The sequence below is a fragment of the Triticum dicoccoides genome, chromosome 7B (genome assembly GCF_002162155.2).
Source record: "Triticum dicoccoides isolate Atlit2015 ecotype Zavitan chromosome 7B, WEW_v2.0, whole genome shotgun sequence".
Taxonomy (NCBI): Eukaryota; Viridiplantae; Streptophyta; class Magnoliopsida; order Poales; family Poaceae; genus Triticum; species Triticum dicoccoides.
The window spans coordinates 391,738,273-391,762,261 of NC_041393.1; the positions used below are offsets into that span (position 1 = coordinate 391,738,273).

At 42.0% G+C, this 23,989-nt stretch overlaps 1 long non-coding RNA gene across 10 annotated transcripts; it reads left to right on the forward strand.

Annotated features, from left to right (window-relative positions):
* The first annotated feature begins 19,486 nt into the window (after positions 1 to 19,486).
* Positions 19,487 to 22,863, forward strand: LOC119341140. Of its 10 annotated transcripts, none has more exons than XR_005164923.1 (7): positions 19,487 to 20,059; positions 20,189 to 20,226; positions 20,901 to 20,971; positions 21,078 to 21,203; positions 21,604 to 21,720; positions 22,116 to 22,164; positions 22,402 to 22,863. It is a non-coding gene; the product is annotated as an uncharacterized LOC119341140 (long non-coding RNA). The 10 variants fall into 10 exon arrangements; XR_005164919.1 differs by having other exon boundaries at positions 19,488 to 20,059; positions 20,140 to 20,226; positions 21,604 to 21,680; positions 22,446 to 22,863; XR_005164918.1 differs by having other exon boundaries at positions 19,489 to 20,059; positions 22,446 to 22,863.
* The last annotated feature ends 1,126 nt before the right edge of the window (positions 22,864 to 23,989 follow it).

The window sequence follows — 23,989 nt, forward strand, 5'->3', positions numbered from 1 at the left end:
AGCCGGAGAGAAGCCGAAGGCCCAAGGCAAACCAAGCAACGACAAGGATCAAGGCCGCAGAGATCAGATGTGCAAAGCAGGTTTCCCCGGCAAGGACCCTTGCCGGGGCAGCCCTGGCAAGACCCTTTTCGGGGCAGCTCGCCCACACCAGCTGAGTGAGCCACCCTTGAGCCCACCAAACGCCTGACAAACGCGTTGAGGCAGGGCTCGGGAGGCACCTCCGTGGTGGCATGCAGATCTTTGTGAAGACATAAGATGAACAAGATCAAATGAGGATAAGAAGGAAACCATCCTCACCGAAGAAACCCACAAGACCCCCGGCAAGATCCTTGCCGGGGACACCAGTGCGCCATGGCAAGACCCTTGCCGGGCCACCCGGCAAGACCCTTGTCGGGCCACCCGGCAAGACCCTCGCCAAGCGTACCAGCGAGGCCAATACCAGGCCCGCGCCAGCCAAGTCTTTGCCGCCGTTCGCATGCAGCTACCAACCCAACCAGCTGGGCAGGCACCTGCGTGGCAACATGCAGCCCTTCGTGGAGGCTCCACCACCGTGCCACCTCAGCTGCCTGCCTGCCTACATGGCACCACATGCATCGCTGGCCAGGGCGTGTGTCGAAGCAAGGAGGAGCGGCGACGGACGGGACGGGCCTCGCTCCCGCCCCCAATAAAGTGGAGGGGCACCTAAGCTCCACATTAAATGCGCTTTGTCCTGTAATACTAGCGATATGCTCACAACGCTGTAGCACTTTCCACATCCTATGTGCCACTGTGGTAGCCCCTTTAGCCTATAAAAGGAGGCCCATGGCACACTGAGAAGGGATTCGGCTCTTTCGAACCTGGCAGCACCTAGAGCTAGTTCGAGAGCTCAAGAACACTAAATACATCCACCAAAGCAGGATCGTAGGGTTTTACGCATCTTTGCGGCCCAAACCTGGGTAAATCCCCCTTGTGTTGTCTACTAGTCCCGCTCTTCTCACGATCCCCATGCCCCGCAACCGTAGAAGGGATTCCATTGATCCCATAGGTGTCGTTTCCCACCGAGAGTTGTCATTGCGGTTTGACCGATAAAGATCTTCGTAGAATATGTAGCAACCAATATGAGCATCCAAGTTCCACTGTTTGTTATTGATCGGAGATGTGTCTCGGTCATGTCTACATAGTTCTTGAACCCGTAGGGTCCGCACGCTTAACATTTGATGACGATTTGTATTATGAGTTATGTGTTTTGGTGACCGAAGATTGTTCGGAGTCTCGGAGGAGATCACGTACATGACGAGGAGTCTCGAAATGGTGAAGAGGTAAATATTTATATATTGGACGATACTATTCGGACACCAGAAGTGTTTCGGAATGTATCGGGTATATATCAGAGTACAGGGGGGTTACCGGAACTCCCGGGGAAAAGATATGGGCTATATGGGCCAAGAGGGGAGGCAACGTAGCCCACAAGGAGGTGGCGCCCCCCCCCCATGGGGAGTCCGAACTGGACAAGGGGAGGGGGCGGCCCCCCTTTTCTTCTCCTCCGCCTACTCCTTCCTCCTTTCCCCTTCCGGTAAAAGGGAAGGGGCGAATTGGACTAGGGGTCCAAGTGGGACTCCTCCCACTTGGTGTGCCCTAGGCCGGCCTCCTCCCCTCTCCCTCCTTTATATACGGGAGCAGGGGGGCACCTCTAGACACATCAATTCTTTCTTAGCCGTGTGCGGTGCCCCCCTCCATAGTTTACTCCTCCGATCATATTGTCGTAGTGCTTAGGCGAAGCCCTATGCGGATCACATAACCATCACCGTCACCACGCCGTTGTGCTGACGAAACTCTCCCTCGACACTTTTCTGGATCAAGAGTTCGAGGGACGTCATCGAGTTGAATGTGTGTAGAACTCAGAGGTGCCATACGTTCGGTGCTTGATCGGTTGAATCGAGAAGCGTTCGACTACATCAATCACGTTAAGCTAACGCTTCCGCTTTCGATCTACGAGGGTACGTGGACACACTCTCCCCCTCCCGTTCCTATGCATATCCTACATAGATCTTGCGTGATCGTAGGAATTTTTTTGAAATTGCATGCTATGTTCCCCAACAGTTTGTACATGCTAGGATTTTCAAGTTTAACTCGAGTATTCTGCATGTGCAAAACTGTCTTCCACCCGTTGTATGTGAACATAGAGCCTATCACACTCGATCATCACCTGGTGTCTCAGCACAATGAACTATCGCAACGGTGCATACTCAGTGAGAACACTTATACCTTGGAATTTTAGTAGGGGATCATCTTATAATGCTACCGCCATACTAAGCAAAAATAAGATGCATAAAAGATAAACATCACATGCAATCAAAATATGTGACATGATATGGCCATCATCATCTTGTGCCTTTGATCTCCATCTCCAAAGCACCGTCATGATCTCCATCGTCACCGGCTTGACACCTTGATCTCCATCATAGCGTCGTGGTCGTCTCACCAACTATTGCTTCTACAACTATCGCTAACGCATTGTGATAAAGTAAAGCAGTTACATGGCGTTTGCATTTCATGCAATAAAGCGACAACCATAAGGCTCCTGCTAGTTGCCGTTAAATTTTGCAAAACATGATCATCTCATACAATAATGTATATCATATCATGTCTTGATCATATCACATCACAGCATGCCCTGCAAAAACAAGTTAGACGTCCTCTACTTTGTTGTTGCAAGTTTTACGTGGCTGCTACGGGCTTCTAGCAAGAACCGTTCTTACTTACGCATCAAAACCTCAACGGTGATTTATCAAGTTTGCTATTTTAACCTTAAAAAAGGATCCGCCGCAATCAAATTCAATTCAACTAAAGTTGGAGAAACAGACACCCGCTAGCCACCTTTATGCAAAACTAGTTGCATGTCTGTCGGTAGAACCAGTCTCATGAACGTGGTCATCTAAGGTTGGTCCGGGCTGCTTCATCCAACAATACCACCGAATCGAAATAATACGTTGGTGGTAAGCATTATGACTATCACTGCGCACAACTCTTTGTGTTCTACTCGTGCATATCATCTACGCATAGACCTGGCTCATGATGCCACTGTTGGGAAACGTAGCATGTAATTTCAAAAATTTCCTACGCTCACGCAAGATCTGTCTAGGAGATGCATAGAAACAAGAGGGGTAGAGTGTGTTGATGACCCACAAGTATAGGGGATAGTTGTAGCCTCTTTCGATAAGTATGAGTGTCGAACCCAACGAGGAGCAAAATGTAGAAAAAATATTCTCTCAAGTCCTATCGGTCACTGATACGACTCTACGCACGCTTGACATTCGCTTTACCTAGAACAAGTATGAAACTAGAAGTACTTTGTAGGTGTTTTCGGGTAAGCTTGCAAGAAAGTAAAGAACACGTAAATAAAAAGTAAGGGCTGTTTAGATAAAGACACAACTAAAGTAAATATAGCGAGTGTGGAAAAGTGGTGGTAGGAGTTTTGAAATTGTCCCTAAGCAATTGACTACGTTACTAGACCGGTAATCGCTATCGCAATTCTATTTGAGGGAGAGGCATAAGCTAACATACTTTCTCTACTTGGATCATATGCACTTATGATTGGAACTCTAGCAAGCATCCACAACTACTAAAGATTCATTAAGGTAAATCCCAACCATAGCATTAAAGCATCAAGTCCCCTTTTATCCCATACGCAAACAACCTACTTACTCGGGTATGTGCTTCTGTCACTCACGCCACCCACCATAAGCAAATCATAAACATATTGCAAACCCTACAGCGGGAATCCCTCACGCTTGCGCGACACGAAGGGCACAATAGGACAGCACCAATAATAAAACATGCAACTCAAACCAATCATAGCAATTCATCAATCACCGATAGGACAACGAAAATCTACTCAGACATCATAAGATGGCAACACATCATTGGATAATAATATGAAGCATAAAGCACCATGTTCAAGTAGAGGGTACAGCGGGTTGTGGGAGAGTGGACTGCTGAATATAGATGGGGGAAGGTGATGGAGATGTTGGTGAAGATGGCGGAGGTGTTGGTGAAGATCGCGGTGATGATGATGGCCCCCGACGGCGTTCCGGCGCCACCAGAAGCAAGGGGGAGAGCCCCCCCCCCTCTTCTTCTTCTTCCTTGACCTCCTCCCTAGATGGGAGAAGGGTTTCCCCTCTGGTCCTTGGCTCCCATGGCTTGGGAGGGGCGAGAGCCCCTCCGAGATTGGATCTATCTCTCTGTTTCTGCGTTCTATTCTGGCTCTGTTTCATCGTTTCGTGTATATATGGAGATCCGTAACTCCGATTGGCCTGAAACCTTCGCCGTGATTTTTTTTCGAATATTAGCTTTCTTGCGGCAAAAGAAGAGCATCAACCGCCTTACGGGTGGACCACAAGGGTTAGGGGCGCGCCTGGGGGGGTAGGGCGCGCCCCCCTACCTCGTGACCATCTCGGACACCGTCTCGCGTTGATTTTACTTCCCAAAAATCATAAATATTCCAAAAAAAATCTCCGTCCGTTTTTATCCCGTTTGGACTCCGTTTGATATTGGGTTTCTGCGAAACAAAAAACATGCAACAGACAGGAACTGGCATTGGGCACTAGATCAATATGTTAGTCCCAAAAATAGTATAAAAAGTTGCCAAAAAGTATATGAAAGTGAATAATATTGGCATGGAACAATCAAAAATTATAGATACGACGGAGACATATCAGCATCCCCAAGCATAATTCCTGCTCGTCCTCGAGTAGGTAAATGATAAAAAAGAATATTTTTTTATGTGGAATGCTTCCTAGCATAATCTTGATCACATGTCTAATCATGGCATGACACGAGTGATTCAAAGCAATAGTCTATCATTTGACATAAAAATAATAATACTTCGAGCGTACCAATAAAGCAATCATGTCTTTTCAGAACAACAAGGCCAAAGCAAGCTTATACCTACAAAATCATACAGTCTGGCCATGCTTCATTTTCGTCACACAAAGTGCTCCCATCATGCACAACCCCGATGACAAGCCGAGCAATTGGTTCATACTTTTTAACGCGCTTCACCTTTTTCAACCCTCACGCAATACATGAGCGCAAGCCATGGATATAGCACTATAGGTGGAATAGAATATAATGATGGAGGTTATGTGGAGAAGACAAAAAAGGAGAAAGTCTCACATCGACGCAGCTAATCAACGGGCTATGGAGATGCCCATCAATTGATGTCAATGCGAGGAGTAGGGATTGCCATGCAACGGATGCACTAAGAGCTATAAGTGTATGAAAGCTCAACAAAAGAAACTAAGTGGGTGTGCATCCAACTTGTTTGCTCATGAAGACCTAGGGCATTTGAGGAAGCCCATCATTGGAATATACAAGCCAAGTTCTATAATGAAAATTCCCACTAGTATATGAAAGTGACAACATAGGAGACAATCTATATGAAGAACATGGTGCTACTTTGAAGCACAAGTGTGGAAAAAGAGATAGTAACATTGCCCCTTTTTATTTTTTTTATTTTTTTGGTGGGCTTCTTTGGCCTCCTTTTTTTTATTTAGGCTTCTTTGGCCTTCCTTTTTTTTCATGGGGCAATGCTCTATAATGATGATCATCACACTTTTATTTACTTACAACTCGATATTACAACTTGATACTGGAACAAAGATATGACTCTATATGAATGCTTTCGGCGGTGTACCAGGATGTGCAATGATCTAGCGTAGCAATGACATCAAAAACGGACAAGCCATGAAAACATCATGCTAGCTATCTTACGATCATGCAAAGCAATATGACAATGAATGCTCAAGTCATGTATATGATGATGATGGAAGTTGCATGGCAATATATCTCGGAATGGCTATGGAAATGCCATGATAGGTAGGTATGGTGGCTGTTTTGAGGAAGATATAAGGAGGTTTATGTCTGATAGAGCGTATCGTATCACGGGGTTTGGATGCACCGGCGAAGTTTGCACCAACTCTCAAGGTGAGAAAGGGCAATGCACGGTACCGAAGAGGCTAGCAATGATGGAAAGGTAAAAGTGCGTATAATCCATGGACTCACATTAGTCATAAAGAACTCATGTACTTATTGCAAAAGTTTATTAGCCCACGAAGCAAAGTACTACTACACATGCCCCTAGGGGGATAGATTGGTAGGAAAAGACCATCGCTCGTCCCCGACCGCCACTCATAAGGAAGACAATCAAAGAAACACCCCATGCTTCAAATTTGTCACACAACGATTACCATACGTGCATGCTACAGGACTTGCAAACCTCAACATAAGTGTCTCTACAATCCACAACCACCCACTAGCATAACTCTAATATCACCATCTTTATATCGCAAAACTATTGCAAGGAATCAAACATATCATACTCAGCGATCTACAAGTTTATGTAGGATTTTATGACTAACCATGTGAATGACCAATTCATGTCATCTCTCTAAATAGATATAAGTGAAGCAAGAGAGTTTATTTCTTTCTACAAAAGATATGCCCACTCTCTAACAAATATAAGTGAAGCAAAAGAGCATTCTACAAACGGCGGTTTTCTATGTAAAGAAAACAGGCAATCCAACTTCAAATGATATAAATGAAGCACATGAAGCATTCTATAAAGCCACACTCAAAAGATTTAAGTGAAGCGCAATGAGCATTCTATAAATCAACCAAGTACTATCTCATACCAGCATGGTGCATAAAAGAAAAATAAAAACTAAATGCCAAAGACGTTCCAAGACTTACATATAATGCATGAACGAAACGAATTCGAAAACATACTGATACTTGTTGAAGAAAGAGGGGATGTCTTTCGGGGCATCCCCAAGCTTAGACGCTTGAGTCTCCTTGAATATTTACTTGGGGTACCTCGGGCATCCCCAAGCTTGAGCTCTTGCCTCTCTTCCTTTTTCTCATATCGAGACATCCTCGATTAGACACTACATCCACACAAAACTTCAACAGAAAACTCGGTAAGATATGTTAGTATAACAAAGCAAATCACCACTCTAAGTACTGTTGTAAACCAATTCATATTTTATTTTTGCATTGTGTCTACTGTAATATAACTTTCCCATGGCTTAATCCACTTATATAAATTGTTAGTTTCATCAAAACGAGCAAACTATGCATCAAAAACAGAATCTCTCAAAAACAGAACAGTCTGTAGCAATCTGAACAACCACCATACTTATGGTACCCCAAAAATTCTTCCAAAATTATGAAAAATAAACAATTTGTACATCAAGAGATTGCAAAAGGAATCAGAGCCAAATGACGTTTCAGTTAAAAATGTAAAATCACGCACTACAGCCAAAGTTTCTGTCCTGCACCGTACAAACCAACAAGCATTGTAAACATCCTAAAGGCAAACCTTAGCACATTATTTTTATAATACAATGGAATTGTACAAGAGGATAATTATTTTTATTGAAAAGTTTCTGTAATTAAGATTCACAAAGTTCCCATGGGCATGAACAAAGTTCAAGGACGTCCCCCACTTTCACAATGCTCGTCTCTCTCACTTTCACTTCTCTTTTTGAAAAGTTTTGGGTTCCCCTCTTCATTTTTGTTGTTTTAAAATTATATGAAAGTACTCAACAGAAATAAATGACTCTCTAAAACTTTCGGGTTGTCTCCCTGGCAGCGCTTTCTTTAAAGCCATTAAGCTAGGCATATAGTGCTCAAGTAGTGAATCCACCCGGATCCCAAGGTATATCAAAGCCAATTTTAATTAACAATGATTTGTAATTTAGCAGTGAGCACAAAGTAACATAAATCATGTAATGACGAAGTCTAACTCTCTTCCTATGCATTGGCATGTCATAAGAGAACAATTCATACACACATAGTAAAGGCCAATGCATAGTATAAACAGTTTCTTGCAATTCTATCGTGTTGGAAACATAGAGAGGTGGAGACATAGTTCCTCTCTCATAATAATTGCAAGTAGGAGCAGCAAGCACATGCATATTATATTCATCAAAATCATCATGTGTAGTAGTAAAAGGCAACCCATCAATATAATCCTTAATAAGTGCAAGCTTCTCCGATATAGTGTAGTTGGGAGAATTCAAAAAGATAATAGGACTATCATGCGTGGGTGCAATAGCAACAATTTCATTCATAACATAAGGAACTATAGCAAGTTCATCTCCATAAGCATAATTCATTGGCATCTTGGCCACAATCATAGAAAGCATCATCAAAAAGGGATATTTCAAGAGAATCAACGGGATCATAGTAATTATCATAGCAATCATCCTTCGGTAAGCACGAAGGGGAATTACACAATGTATGAGTTGAAGAGTTACTCTCATTAGAAGGTGGGCACGGGTGATCAATCTGCTCTTCCTCCTTTTGTTCTTCGCTCTCCTCATCATCTTTTTCATCCAATGAGCTCACAGTTTCTTCAATTTCTTCTTCTATAGCTTCCTGCAAAGTATTAGTCTCTTCTTGGACAGCAGAGACTTTCTCAATAAGTGCATTAATTTCATAATTGTATTTATAATTCTCATAGCAATATTTGAGGATAGCTAAATTTTCAGATCTATAAACAGCATCATCAAAATCCTCAAACTCTTTACACATAGCTTCAATTTCATAAGCACCCATAAAAGCAACAAATTCTTCTATTTGTTCCACATCATAGTAATCATATATACCATTAGCATAACAAGCTAAGGTTTTATTGTCATTGAATTTGCATGAAAAGGGAAGGTGTGGAGCCTTCATTCTAGAGCAACAAGTAAAATCATAACTCACGCATAGTTGCCAAGCATACCACTTCAATATATGAATTTGATCCCATAATAGTTTCCCTTTTTGTGTTAAGCGATAATCCCTAAAGTATTCACGTTGATCCAACGTTACTCCCATTACATAATTGAATGGGGTTTTCTCAGGATTATTAAAGTACTACATAATATCTTTCACATAACCAGCATCGAGGGTTTTAGGAGGTTCCCCATCTCCATGAGCAGAAGGTACACCTAATTTTCTTGGTATTTCGTGTTCCATATCCATAACTAAAGATAGAGAACAACTTAGAACAGCAAATAAAAATTACTTAGTGATAAAGCAAACAAGCACACACTAGAATATTCACCCCACGCTATGACTCCCTGGCAACGGCGCCAGAAAAAGGTCTTGATGACCCACAAGTACAGGGGATAGTTGTAGCCTCTTTCGATAAGTAAGAGTGTCGAACCCAACGAGGAGCTAAAGGTAGAACAAATATTCTCTCAAGTCCTATCGGCCACTGATACAACTCTACGCATGCTTGACGTTCGCTTTACCTAGAACAAGTATGAAACTAGAAGTACTTTGTAGGTGTTTTCGGGTAAGCTTGCAAGAAAGTAAAGAACATGTAAATAAAAAGTAGGGGCTGTTTAGATAAAGACACAACTAAAGTAAATATAGCGAGTGTGGAAAAGTGGTGGTAGGAGTTGTGAAATTGTCCCTAAGCAATTGACTACGTTACTAGACCGATAATCGCTATCGCAATTCTATTTGAGGGAGAGGCATAAGCTAACATACTTTCTCTACTTGGATCATATGCACTTATGATTGGAACTCTAGCAAGCATCCGCAACTACTAAAGATTCATTAAGGTAAAACCCAACCATAGCATTAAAGCATCAAGTCCCCTTTTATCCCATATGCAAACAACCTACTTACTCGGGTCTGTGCTTCTGTCACTCACGCCACCCACCATAAGCAAATCATAAACATATTGCAAACCCTACAGCGGGAATCCCTCACGCTTGCGCGACACGGAGGGCACAATAGGACAGCACCAATAATAAAACATGCAACTCAAACCAATCATAGCAATTCATCAATCACCGATAGGACAACGAAAATCTACTCAGACATCATAAGATGGCAACACATCATTGGATAATAATATGAAGCATAAAGCACCATGTTCAAGTAGAGGGTACAGCGGGTTGTGGGAGAGTGGACCGCTGAATATAGATGGGGGAAGGTGATGGAGATGTTGGTGAAGATGGCGGAGGTGTTGGTGAAGATTGCGGTGATGATGATGGCCCCCGGCGGCGTTCCGGCGCCACCGGGAGCAAGGGGGAGAGGGCCCCCCTTCTTCTTATTCTTCCTTGACCTCCTCCCTAGATGGGAGAAGGGTTTCCCCTCTGGTCCTTGGCTCCCATGGCTTGGGAGGGGCGAGAGCCCCTCCGAAATTGGATCTATCTCTCTGTTTCTGTGTTCTATTCTGGCTCTGTTTCACCGTTTCGTGTATATATGGAGATTCGTAACTCCGATTGGCCTGAAACCTTCGCCGTGATTTGTTTTCGAATATTAGCTTTCTTGCGGCAAAAGAAGAGCATCAACCGCCTTACGGGTGGACCACGAGGGTCAGGGGCGCGCCTGGGGGGGTAGGACGCGCCCCCCTACCTCGTGACCACCTCGGACACCGTCTCGCGTTGATTTTACTTCCCAAAAATCATAAATATTCCAAAAAAAATCTCCGTCCGTTTTTATCCTGTTTGGACTCCGTTTGATATTGGGTTTCTGCGAAACAAAAAACATGCAACAGACAGGAACTGGCACTGGGCACTGGATCAATATGTTAGTCCCAAAAATAGTATAAAAAGTTGCCAAAAAGTATATGAAAGTGAATAATATTGGCATGGAACAATCAAAAATTATAGATAAGACGGAGACGTATCATGTGTCCACGTGCCCTCGTAGACCGAAAACGAAAGCGTTTGACAACGCGAATGATGTAGTCGAACTTCCTCTCGTTCTGGCCGATCAAGCACCGAACATACGACACCTCCGAGTTCTGCACATGTTCAGCACGATGACGTCCTTCAAACTCTTGATCTATCAAAGTGTCGAGGGATAGTTCCGTCAGCACGATGGCGTGGTGACGGTGATGGTGAAGTGATCCGCGCAGGGCTTCGCCTAAGCACTACGAAGATATGACCGGAGGCGTAAACTGTGGATGGGGCGCCGCACACGGCTAGCAATTGTTGGTGTGTGTTCTAGCGGTGCTCCCCCCACATATATATAGGTTGGAGGGGAGGAGAGGAAGCCAAGGGGGCGCCCCAAGTAGGAGGAATCCTACTTGGGGTCCTCCCAATTCAGCCTCCCCCGTTTCCTATTCCTACTCGGAGTAGGAAGGGAAGAGGGGGAAGGGGGAATCCTATTCCCTTTTTCCTTTCCTTCTTCCCCTTTCCTTCTTCCCCTTTGGCCAGCCCATATGGGGGGGTGCACCAGCCCCTTTGTGGCTGGTGTGTTTCCCCTCTTGGCCCATAAGGCCCATATCTTTCGTCGAGGGTGCACGGAACCCCTTCTAGTGACCCGATAAGTACCCGGTGCATCCCGAAACACTTCCGGTGTCCGAATATCATCGTCCTATATATTAATCTTTACCTCTCGACCATTTCGAGACTCCTCATTATGTCCATGATCTTATCCGGGACTCCAAACAGCATTCGGTCACCAAATCACATAACTCATATAATACAAAATCGTCATCGAACGTTAAGCGTGCGGACCCTACGGGTTCGAGAGCTATGTAGACATGACCGAGACAATTCTCCGGTCAATAACCAATAGCGAAACCTGGATTCTCATATTAGTTCCTATATATTCTACGAAGATCTTTATCGGTCGAACCGTTATGAAAACATACGTTATTCCCTTTGTCATCGGTATGTTACTTGCCCGAGATTCGATCGTGGGTATCTTCATACCTAGTTCAATTTTGTTACCGGCAAGTCTATTTACCCGTTCCGTAATAGATCATCCCACAACTAACTCATTAGTCACATTGCTTGCAAGGCTTCTTATGATGTGTGTTACCGACAGGGCCTAGAGATACCTCTTCGATACTCGGAGTGACAAATCCTAATCTTGATCTATGCCAACCCAACAAACATCTTCAGAGATACCTTTAGAGAATCTTTATAATCACACAGTTACGTTGTGACGTTTGATAGCACACAAGGTATTCCTTGGTATCCAGGAGTTGAATAATCTCATAGTCGAAGGAATATGTATTTGACATGAAGAAAGCAATAGCAATAAAACTGAACGATCAATATGCTAAGCTAACGGATGGGTCATGTCCATCACATCATTCTCCTAATGATGTGATCCCGTTCATCAAATGACAACACATGTCTATGGTCAGGAAACTTAACCATCTTTGATTAACGAGCTAGTCTAGTAGAGGCTTACTAGGGACACGGTGTTCTGTCTATGTATCCACACATGTATGAAGTTTCCGGTTAATACAATTCGATGAATAATAAACATTTATCATGATATAAGGAAATATGAAATAACAACTTTATTATTGCCTCTAGGGCATATTTCCTTCAATTTCTACCATGAATTACAATGTTTAGTCGCTAATTGAACTTCAGAGGTGCTCTGCATTTATGTATTGTGGTCTTAGAAAGGGCTAGCGGGATACCATGTTACCATATTATATCATGATTGTTTTGAAAACTTGTTGGCATTGGAGATATGCTATTATTGCTCGCTAGTTGATTATGCCATTGATATGAATAAATGTGAATTCTAAATGTTATCATTTACATGGTTAGTTCATGATCTTTGCTGAAAACTTGGTTGCTATTTAAGCCTATATATGGATGCACGAACAAAAGAGTTCATAAAAGTTTTTCTTTATCACTTTCTGTTTGTCAATTGAACTGCTTGAGGACAATCAATGAATTCAGCTTGGGGGAGTTGATACGTCTTCGTCCTATCTAGTTTTCCAAACACTTTTGCTCTTGTTTTGGACTCTAATTTGTATGATTTGAATGAAACTAACCCAGACTGACGATGTTTTCGGCAAAACTACCATGGTGTTGTTTTTGTGTAGAAATAAAAGTTCTCGAAATCGGACGAAACCTTTTGGAGATTTTTTCTGAAATAAATGAAAAATATTGGAACGAAGATCCACCGGAGGGGGGCACCTATTGCTCACAAGGCAGCATGGCGCGCCTACCCCCAGGGCACACTATGTTAACATGTGGGGCCCACATGCGGCCGTCTGACCTAATTTCAACTCTATAAATTCTGTTTGACCGAGAAAAAAATAGGAGAAGAAATTCCGTTGCATTTTATGATATGGAGCTGTTGCCACCTCCTGTTCTTCATCGGGAGGGGTGATTTGGAGTCCGTTCGGGGCTCCGGAGAGGGGGATTCATCGCCATCATCATCACCACCAATTCTTCTTCATCAACAGCTTAAGGATGCTCACCACCGGGAGTGAGTAATTCCTTCGTAGGCTTGTTGGACAGTGATGAAGTTTGATGAGATTTGTCATGTAATCGAGTCAATTTGTTAGGGCTTGATCCCTAGTATCCACTATGTTCTGAGATTGATGTTGCTATGACTTCGCTATGCTTAATGCTTGTCACATGGGCCCGAGTGCCATGATTTCAGATCTGAACCTATTATGTTTTCATGAATACAAGTGTGTTTTGAATCCTATCTTGCAAGTTGTATGCACATATTACGTGTTATGATCCGCAGACCCCAAAGTGACAACAATTGGGATTCACTCCGATGATGATCATAGTATGAGGAGTCCATGCATTCACTAAGTGATGATGCCTTGTTTCAGTTCTTTATTAAAAGGAAGCCTTGATATCCCTTAGATTTCCTTATGGACCCTGCTGCCACGGGAGGGTAGAAAAAAAAGATGGCATGCAAGTTCTTACTATAAGCACGTATGACTATATACGGAATACATGCCTACATTGAATTGATGAATTGGAGATATTGTGTATCGCTCTAGGTTGTGACTGTTATATGATGAATGTCATCCAACACAAATATTCATCGCTGATCCAATGCCCACACTTTTCTCATATTGATCTTTACTAAGTTACTTTCGTTGTTGTTGATGTTACAATCACTATAAAACGGTTACTACTATTGTCACTATTGCTACAGTTACCACTGCTATCAAACTATCATACTATTGTTATAGATATTTAGTTCTCCAGTTGTGGTTGAATTAACAACTCCATTGTTAACTCATAAATATTATTTGGCTCCTCTTGTGTCGAATCAATAAATTTGGGTGAAATACTATCCTCGAAGACTATCGTGATCCCCTATACTTATCTTATTTTTGGGACCATGGATGCATGAGAAATGTATGATTGTTCTTCTACAAAACATGTTAAGTCTAAAAAAGCAAAAACATGGCAAACTTGCCATCCTTCGTAATATAGTACCAAAAGGTGAATAGCTAGTTCGAACAAATTTGCCATGGCAATTTTTAATATGATATCATTGCAACATAAGATACAATTTTCCCATGGCAATGTCTCCCTATTATCATGTGGCTAGAGAAACAATTTTGCCATATTTGCTTGAAAATTTACCATGACATAAAAAAATTCATGGAAGTTCTTGTTTCAACAAACTTACTACATGGACCATGGTACACTTTTATATGGACCATGGCAAGTTTAATTCAAGCCCCATGGCAACTTAACTACGATATAGTTCACAAAACTACAATTTGTTCTTGCCAAGGCAACTAACAAGTCATGCGATGGTAAATTCTAGGACCATCATCACATGGAAAATGTACTTATTGCTCTTTTATCTACAACATGGCAATTTCTGAAATTTTTGTTCATTTTTTTATAGTTCATCTTCTAGAAATTATGTACTGCCCTTGATGCTTTCAGTTTCGCTCAGTTCATCTTTTTGCAAATTTGGCATGCCATGATGCAGTAGAGGCACAACATTTTTCTCTCTAGATAGTCTGCCATGGCCGCGACGTATTATTTACTATGCATCATAGGTATGGCAACCTTAATATTTATTGATGATTTTGTGTGTTGTGGTCAGTTTTGTGATGTAATGGCAATATAGTGATCATTTGCGTGCCGTGATGGCAATTTTCACCCATTTTCACATTCTCCAAAATTACCATGGCAATTTTAGTATGCATTATTCCCCATGAGCACGACACTTTTTTCTTCTTATTTTCCAACATGGGTAACCATGGAAAATCTAGGCAACATATCATGGCAAACTTAGTGCATGGGCGATGGCAATCTTAGGCCATGATCTATGGCAGAATACAATTTCATTGATCATGGCAATTTTACATAAAATATTTTTACACCACTACCCTAATTTACAACTGTAGATTATTATGGCAATATTGGTCTTCTTCTTTTTTGCCATGGGCACCTTCACATATATTTTTTCCATGGAAATACAACATTTTTTCACAACACAATCATGATCATGGAAAATTCATACTCCTATGGGCAAAGTTGCCATCGTACATTTACTCTTTTAAACCATGTCAAAGTTTGTGCACAACTCAAGAAACCATCGAAAACATACTAGGCCATGGAAACCTTGGCAAAGTTTAAACATGGCCAATTGTAATGAAAACACCGTCAGATTTGCCATGGAAATTATTCTTGCCATGGCAAATTAGTAGAAAGGCAAAATCAACGATGGCAAAATTTACTTTTTTTCACCATGGCAATTTTACCCCTGTTGACATGGAAATCTTTCCCTAATCTCTACCTCTCTACCTAATATTAAAGGAAGAATTGTTTCTCCACTTTTTTTGGTTTACACTAGCAAACATGCCCATGCGTTGCAACGGGAGAGAAAAAATTTACACGCTATCCAAATAAGTTTGAATCAATACCCTGACATACGAGCGTCATCTATTTTAACACAGTGACTCGCCATGTTGCGAACATGTTTTATAATTTGCGAACAATTATAAAATTATTAATATTTTTTAGACAACAACAACAATAGGCTAGAGGTGAAACCCATAAAATTTCGCGACTAACTCATGGCTCTGGCACATGGATAGCAAGCTTTCACACACCCATGTCCATAGCACACCCCTGTCCATAGCTAGTTCTTTGGTGATACTGCAATCCTTCAGGTCTCTCTTAACGGACTCCTCCCATGTTAAATTCGGTCTATCCCAACCTCTCTTCACATTAAAATCACTAATATTTTTTAAAACTGCAAAAATTTATGATTTCCCACACATTTTTGAATTCACAAACATTTTATGATTTCTCAAACATGTTTTTCAAAACTCGCAATGTTTTGAATTTTGAAAGTCTCAAATTAATTTAAAGAAGAAAAAAAAGAAATGAGAAAAGAAAAGAAAAGACAAAAGACGAAATGAAAAATATAGGGGAGTCACGCCCTGCGGGCCGGCCCATGAACGCGCACTGGGGGAGGAGAGGTGCATCACAAAAAGAGGGGGAAAATCTGCAGAACCTGGGGATAAAAAATTACACTCTATCCAAATAAGTATGACTCAATACCTTGACATATGAGTGTTCAAAAAAAAATACCTTGACATATGAGCGTCCGCTTTTTTGCGTCCTCTATTTTGACACAGTGATTCGCCATGTTGCCACTTATCTTTCTTTCCACCCTCGCTGATGATGGATGCGATGGTAAATCCCAAGGCAATGAGCTTGCCACTGCACGACACACTTTTAAAACAAATCTCATCGACCACAAACTTGCATTTTTTTTGAGTTTTTTCAATATTTTCTAAAATCTCATGGACATTTTTGTCAGATTCACAAATTTGTTTTGAATACACGATTATTTTTTCAAAAATCATGTACATTGTTTTATTTCCCGACATTTTTTTCCAAACTGTGCTTTTTTCAATAATTTGCGAACACTTTTGAAAAATCAATTATATTTTTGAAACTGCAAAAAATTTATGATTTCCCACACATTTTTGAAATCACAAACATTTTATGATTTCTCGAACATGTTTTTAAAAATTCGCAATATTTTGAATTTTGGAAATCTCAAATTAATTTAAAGAAGGGAAAAACAAAAAAAAGAAATGAGAAAAAAAAGCAGAAGACAAAATGCAAAAAAAAAGAAAGAAAAGAGGCGTCAGGCCCTGCAGGCCGGCCCACTTAACGCGCACTGGGTGGGTAGGGGAGGTGACTGACAAAAAAGATTGGGGAAATAGGCGGCATCTAGGGATCAAACCCTGCTGTCTAAGGTAGATTAGAGAGGCTTTAGCCATTGCGCTGTCTTCATGTATTTGATATATGTTCAGCATCATCGTTTTAAATAACTGGGCGCGGCGGCGAATTTGGTGAAACCGAATCGTTTTTTAACTTACAGGTGACATTGATGGGTAAATTTTATCAACTTATGGAGTAAATTAAATGACGTACCACCAGAAGCAATAGGTGCTTTATTAGTAGGTAAAGAGGTAAAGATAAAGATAAAGATAAAGAAATGGGACCGAGATTAGTTTTCGTACGTCCTACTAGTTGATTTTCGTTCGTCCCGATCTTTTTTTTTTTTTGAGAACTCGTTCGTCCCGATCTGTTTCTGCCAAAAAAATCGCACATGCACAGAGACGAGCCGCGATGGGCCGGCCCACTAGCGGATGTAGTACCAACAGCTAGCCCGAGTGAAAAAAGGCCAAGAAAAAAATTAAGCGCCACGAAGACTCGAACCCGGGCGCTCACGCTCATTGTATCAGAGTGCTAGCGACTGGACCAAACCTTACATCATGTTTTCGTTGCAGCGCGACATCCTAAATTAGCGACCAACAGCGCCAGACACTAAGAGCAAAAAGAAAAACATTTTTTTAAGTAGATATATTTAAGAACGCGAATAATTTAGCAAATTTCTAAACAAAAAATTGAAACTCGAATATATTTTTCAAAGAACAATATTTTTCTATTTAATTTTTTTAAAACCTAAACATTTTTTAAAACACAAAGATTTTTTGAAAACTAGGAGGTACTATAGCGAACGTTTTCCAGAATTTGAGAACATTTTCTAAAAACACAAATATTTTTTTGAAATTTAAATTTGAAAAGAAAACATTTTTTTTCAAAATATGAAGACTTTTTGAAAACTGGGAGGTACTGTATCTAACACTTTTTAATTTGTACCTACTAATAAAGAAAGGTAAGGTTCTCTGATTCGGTCTGTCCATCGCATAGGATTTTTTCATCCGTCTCACACAAGGGCCACACAAGTGAAAGAAAAAATGCCTTTTGTTCCCTGTGAAAGAAAAATGCTTAGCTTTTTTTTGTTCCTTAGTGTGTTTGTTTTTATGAATGTCTCAGGTGTCTCGCTCGGCCTGAGTCTGCGTTGTGGCCCAGCGAAGCCGGCCCAAGGCAGGCAAGGCAAAAATATTAGTTCTCGTTTGGAATCAAACTAGCGACCTCCCTCCACGTGCACGTAAATTCATCGCAACAGATTGACCTAGATCAATGTTTGTGTTTAGGTGTGTTGTTCTGTCTATTAAATAGCATCACCTTGGTTGCTTACAGATAATCCCTCCAGTTGATATATTTTTTTGAGTTTTAAGGTATCAATGAGCTGAATTGGGAAGCAATTAGCCAAGGGTAAGGAACGACGTGACAAAAAATAAAGGAGGGAAATTTATATGAGACAACTACATGTCAAATGACATGAGACCTGGCAAAGGAATGAAGAACTAGGAGGGAGAGAAATAAAAAGGAAGAAGAGAACTTTTTTTGGGGCTAGGAAGAGAAGAATTAGACCTGAGATGGAAGGAAGATACATGGTGGATTATTAATAGGTGATGGGCTGGAATTCAAACATACACGTGACATGGAAACATACACATAACGGTGATGGGCTTCAAAACATGAGACATGGCATAGAAATAAAAAGGAAAAAGTTAGGGGAGAATTAGACGTGACATGTTCTTAAAAAAACTAGACGTAACATGGAAGGTTTCATGGTAGGGGGCTACAAGGATTCATGAGACTACGTACTAAAGGATGAATATGTATTGGAAGAGCCGATAAAATACCGGTAAAAGGAATTTAATCGTAAAAAATGTAATTTTTAATAACATTATTATGAGGATTAAGAAAATAAAATGCCCACAGATGTATTGTTTTAGTTCAACTTATTAAACTAGGGATATGGTACGAACCTTTTTCTCCATCACGTGTTCACGTACGACTAGCCTCGCTCGGCTCAGTTACACCCGTCATAATGCATGAGGAGTCTAACTAAGGATTCACAGTCTATCTAACACAAACTACTCAATTTACATGATAACACGGACATATATTAGGATTAGTGCTTTTCCATATTATATTAGATGAATGTAAAAAAAAACTGCGTTCAACGCTCTTTATCTCGCAGGACATGAAGGAGGCTCAACGATCCAGCTATTGGACCGGGCCAACATTGGTTACTCACAACTGGTACCATGACCACTTGCAACAAGGACGATAAGGAAGACAAGCGGGAACATGGGTCTAATGTCATATTGAAATGAAGGATGTGCACCTGGGGGTGAGATATTAGTCATGTTTGTTATGTTAGGGGGCATAAGGGTGAGGCCTTTAGGCATGTTCAATGGGCAAGAGCGTGTGGGGGCTGTTTTCGCGTTGCAACGCACGGGCATGTTTCCTAGTCCTAGTCCTATCCTAGTCTTACCTTACTAATAAACCAGCGATCTCTTCTGGTCGTACGTCATCGGCGTTTTTGCAAAAAAGTCCCTGATGTTTTAGTTATTCAACCCGCAGTCCTTTTTAAACTGGCTAACTGAGATAACGATTCATTTTTGCAAAAATGTCCATGTCCTTTAGTATATTCAACCCGCAGTCCTTCAAACAAACACATCAGGGCAGATCCCCTTCCTCTTCCCCACGCACGAGCGGGCGCACCGCCGCCGCCGACGCCTTCCTCGCGGAGTTTGCGGCCGAAGGATCGGTTGGGGCGCACCGGGTCGGCCTTCGGTGGGGCGCAGTGCGAGCTCTCGGCTCGGGGCAGGAGGCGGCTCGATGAAGAGGAGCTGGGGTGCGGCGCTCCTCTCCTGGTGTGGCGCGCGAGGGAAGGAGGAGGGGATCGATCCAAGACGGGAGCTGAGGCTGGCGGCGCCCTTCACACAAGCCTCACCGGCGGTGCCTTCTACACAAGCCTCACCGGCGGTGCGGCGGGAGAGCTCCGACCCGTCCATAGGTGCAGGGATGCAGATCCGCGTCGCCAGCCTGTACTAGGCCGAGGTTGATGCGCCGGCGCAGGGGTCGCCGTCCATCTTCGCCAGGTAAGCGCGGACGTTCTTCTCTCTGTCATCGTTGTGGTGCTTGGGTCGCGAGGAGGCGATGCGTGTTTGCTTTGTTGTAGGTGCTTTGGCGCTGTAGATAACACTTCTGGTTCTCCTCCATGCTCGCAGGCCTCCAGAGTACTCCAGCAACAGCCACTGGACGGCAGGTAAGCATGCATTGTATGACCTTAGCTAATTGCGTACATACAAGTTTGGATGAATTCCAAGAGATGGAGCACTCTATCCAAATAGGAGAAGTGTTAGTTTAAAAGGGTACAATTTTACAATGATTTTCATGGGGAGCAAAGTAATCACCTGCGGCAAATTTAAGTTCTAGAATTGACATATATTCAGTTCCTTTTTTTTATAAAGAGAGCTCCCTCTCTGATTTTCATTAGAAGAAATCACTGTGCCTTGCATATATTCATATATGCAGTTCGTGGAAGAACAAAGAAGTTGCATGTCCTTTTATTTAGTCTGAAAATCACATTGATCCTTGGAGCATGATTGGGACAAATCGCACATATGTCCTGTACTGCACACACGTGAAGGGAAAGGATTTTTCTGAATGCCATTGTTGTCCGGTACACAGTGTTTATCAGTTAGTAATTTGCCCCTTCCGCAATGTGATGATACTGGCAATAAGGGAAGCAGCATATACCATTGGTTTTGTTGATAGATTAAACCACAAACTGGTACAATGTTTGAGATATAATGTTTTCTATCTAAATGTTGTTTCACACAGTTAATCATTGGTTTTATTTGAGAGATAAATTAGTTTATGCACTGAACTAGAAATAACACAACTACATATTGATTTTCTGCTTAAATTTCACAATAGATATTTTGCCGGATGACCCACTGTATGAGCATGCCACATCCTTTCTTGCTCACCCAGCACATGGCATTCCTGTAAGCCTCATACTGTCGAGTTGTTTGACGAGATGTGCATCAATAATTTCAGTTAGTCCGTGTGCTCGATTTGAGTGTGACAGGTATGTCGTTGTGTGCTTCTCAGTACAGTAGAGGTACCACACGGGGTGGTGACTGGGAGGCTGGGACATGCTGGCACGGCCAAACAGCTGGTTTACTGCAATCAGGGTGCTAGAGGCTCTTGGGGTTGCAGCCCGCTCGCCTGCTGGAGGTAAGTTTTATAGCCTCTTTCTGTCAGTAGATGCTCTTGGAGTAGAGATATCATCCAGACTGTATCTTTAGTGAAACTTGTAGCTATGCAGCTTGGCCCTACTATTCATGTACTATCTCATATTCTCATGCATTAGGTTTTGTAAAGTTTCAGCTCGGCCCTATGCCATGTTAATTGTTAGTGTTTCCTTAAATATTATCTGCATCGTTCTCTAGAAAAACATATTATGTCTGTGCTCTCCTTTCTCTATCTAAAAAATCCATTAATGAGCAAGGACATGCATAGGGATATGGGTTCTTTCTACTGATGCATAACTCTGTAATGATGAAAAGAAGAGCAACATATCTCCTTTACCCAACAATTTTTGTCCGAAACTAATCATGATATTTTCTTTCTACAGGTACAATGTTGATTATTTAGAGACCTCATCTTCATGAGACTAGCAAGGGATGGACATTCTGAAGAAGAAGAGATGAGGTGAGTTTCTGAAGTTCACCGTCCAATCCAAGTATTAAAGGTGAGCATTACTATTCAAAGGGACATAATTAACCTGTTAAATTATTTTTAGAGCAAGAAACCAGTTATTATCTAACCGAATAACTATAAAATAGCTACTTTTTCTAAAATGAGGTTTCGTCTTTAAATAGAGATGGACCAGAGAAGGGGCTTGAGAAATGCTTATTAGGCTAGAGGCGTATGATTTTTTTTCTCCCGTTGCAACGCACGGGCATGTTTGCTATAATAATAAAGCATTCAGTGGAGGGGCTTAGAAAAATAGAAACAGTTCTATTTGATATACAATGTACTTCAGAAATTAATGGTTGGAGGATCCTAAACTAACATATGGCATTTTGTTTCAATTTCTCTTTACCTGATTGTGTTACTTATGCACAAGCACCATACTTGATATAGGTCCCTGCACTTCCGTTGACGAGTATTTTGTCAGCATCTCGATGCGGAGGTACAACTTCTAGCTGATCTTCGTCATGTTTTACATTGTTTCTCGATACTTTTTACTGCAATGTGGAGGTCAGATTCTAGCTGATATATCTTCATGCTTTACCTTGTTTACCAATGTCCCAATGTGGACGTAAAGATTCTAGCTGATATATCTTCATGTTTTACCTTGTTTACCAATGTCCCAAAATTTTGTTTCGTCTTTGCTTTGAATTAATTTTCCCTTACTTTGACTGGGTAGGACATTTATTTGAAATACTAAATTGTGGTGTCGCTACCTCTAAGGACCACAGCGTTGTAGCGCCCTTGGCTCAAGGTGACCATCTTCAGCGCATCGTGGTGTCGCTGCCCACACGATCTCTACAGACACCACAAAAGGCTACAGGACCGAGGAGGCCGGTGGCCTGACCACTGAATCACGTTGTCGTGCGGGCGCCTTGATCTCGCATGCGCTGCACAGGTTAGATTGACATTTTGCCCTGTGTTTAATTACTACATGCACTGCACACTGATCCATGTATATATTGGCTCCCCTATATATACCTCTGTTGGTGAAAAGTTTTGACTTTCGAGTTTTGTCAGACGTGAGTTGCAACAATTTTCAGTTACTTTTCTATGCCTGCCATTCATCTCTGAACCGTTGTGATGGAGATTGTAATACTGTGTTTAGAATGTCAGTCCATATGCAAGATCTTCTTTTCAACTTGGCAACCATGATTATACGTTAGTCATCTATACTTTACAAGCATATGAGATATGTGTAATTTTTTTTTGCGGGAAGATATGTGTAATTAATGTGTTCGTCGGAGCCGAACCAGCAATCGCTTGTCGCCCTTGCCTTTAGCAATTCAGCTAGGTTAGGGGATGGGGATTCATTTGGAATCGAATGAGGGAGTGGCACGGACACAAGGTTATCGGGCTGGCGGCTGCTCGTGCGCCTAACCAAACACCCATTCGGTTTGGTGTGTGGCCACTGTTGCCTACCGTGGGTGCAGTTTGGCTTGGACTTAGTATCATGGGCCAAGCCCAAAAAATAGTGCAAAATACGTTACAAATGAAATATAATATTTTAAAAAAACTCATCGCCATAAAAATGATACCATTTAAAAAATATTCTTCAAAATTTTAAAAACACTTTCTCAAAGTAAAAAATCCGTGTTTTTCTGAAGAAAAAAAGTTGATTGATTTTTTTTTTGATAAAATGAAAGTGCAGAGCTAAAACAGGTAATTACGAACATTGTTAGGGTATATCCAAATTTTATCCTACAAAAAGAATACTCAGTGTAACCTTATTTCTGAGGTTTGCAAAAATTGGATTAAAAAATATTGCATAATGGCATGTAGAGTAGGTTATATTTTATTTTCGTACTGTTTCTGGTCGTACATCGTCGGCGTTTTTGCAAAAAAGCCCATCTATTTTGTTTAAATCAAGCTGCAGTCCCTGTTTAAGTGACGCTCTGGAAAAACGTTTCATTTTTACAAATAAAGAACCTGGATCTGTAAAAACGCAGAGAGAGGCACCGGCCGGTGCACGGCGAGGCTGGATCCCCCCCCCCACCCCCACCCCCCACCTTCCCACACAGCCTAGCCGCCGCCCCGCTGCCACGCACAGCCCAGCCATGGAGAGGTGTGAGAATAGGGGCAGGGAGGGAGGATCGAGCTTACAGCTTCGTCCTCGGTTGTGGATGCGCAGACGAACAGGGGCATGCGGTCGTCTCCTTGGATCTCGATGCAGACAAGTAGTTGCGGCTCGGCCCTCGGCACAACATGCAGGCGAGCGGGCGAGCAGTGGCTAGGCGTGATGGGTGCGACGGGCCCATGCTTGGACT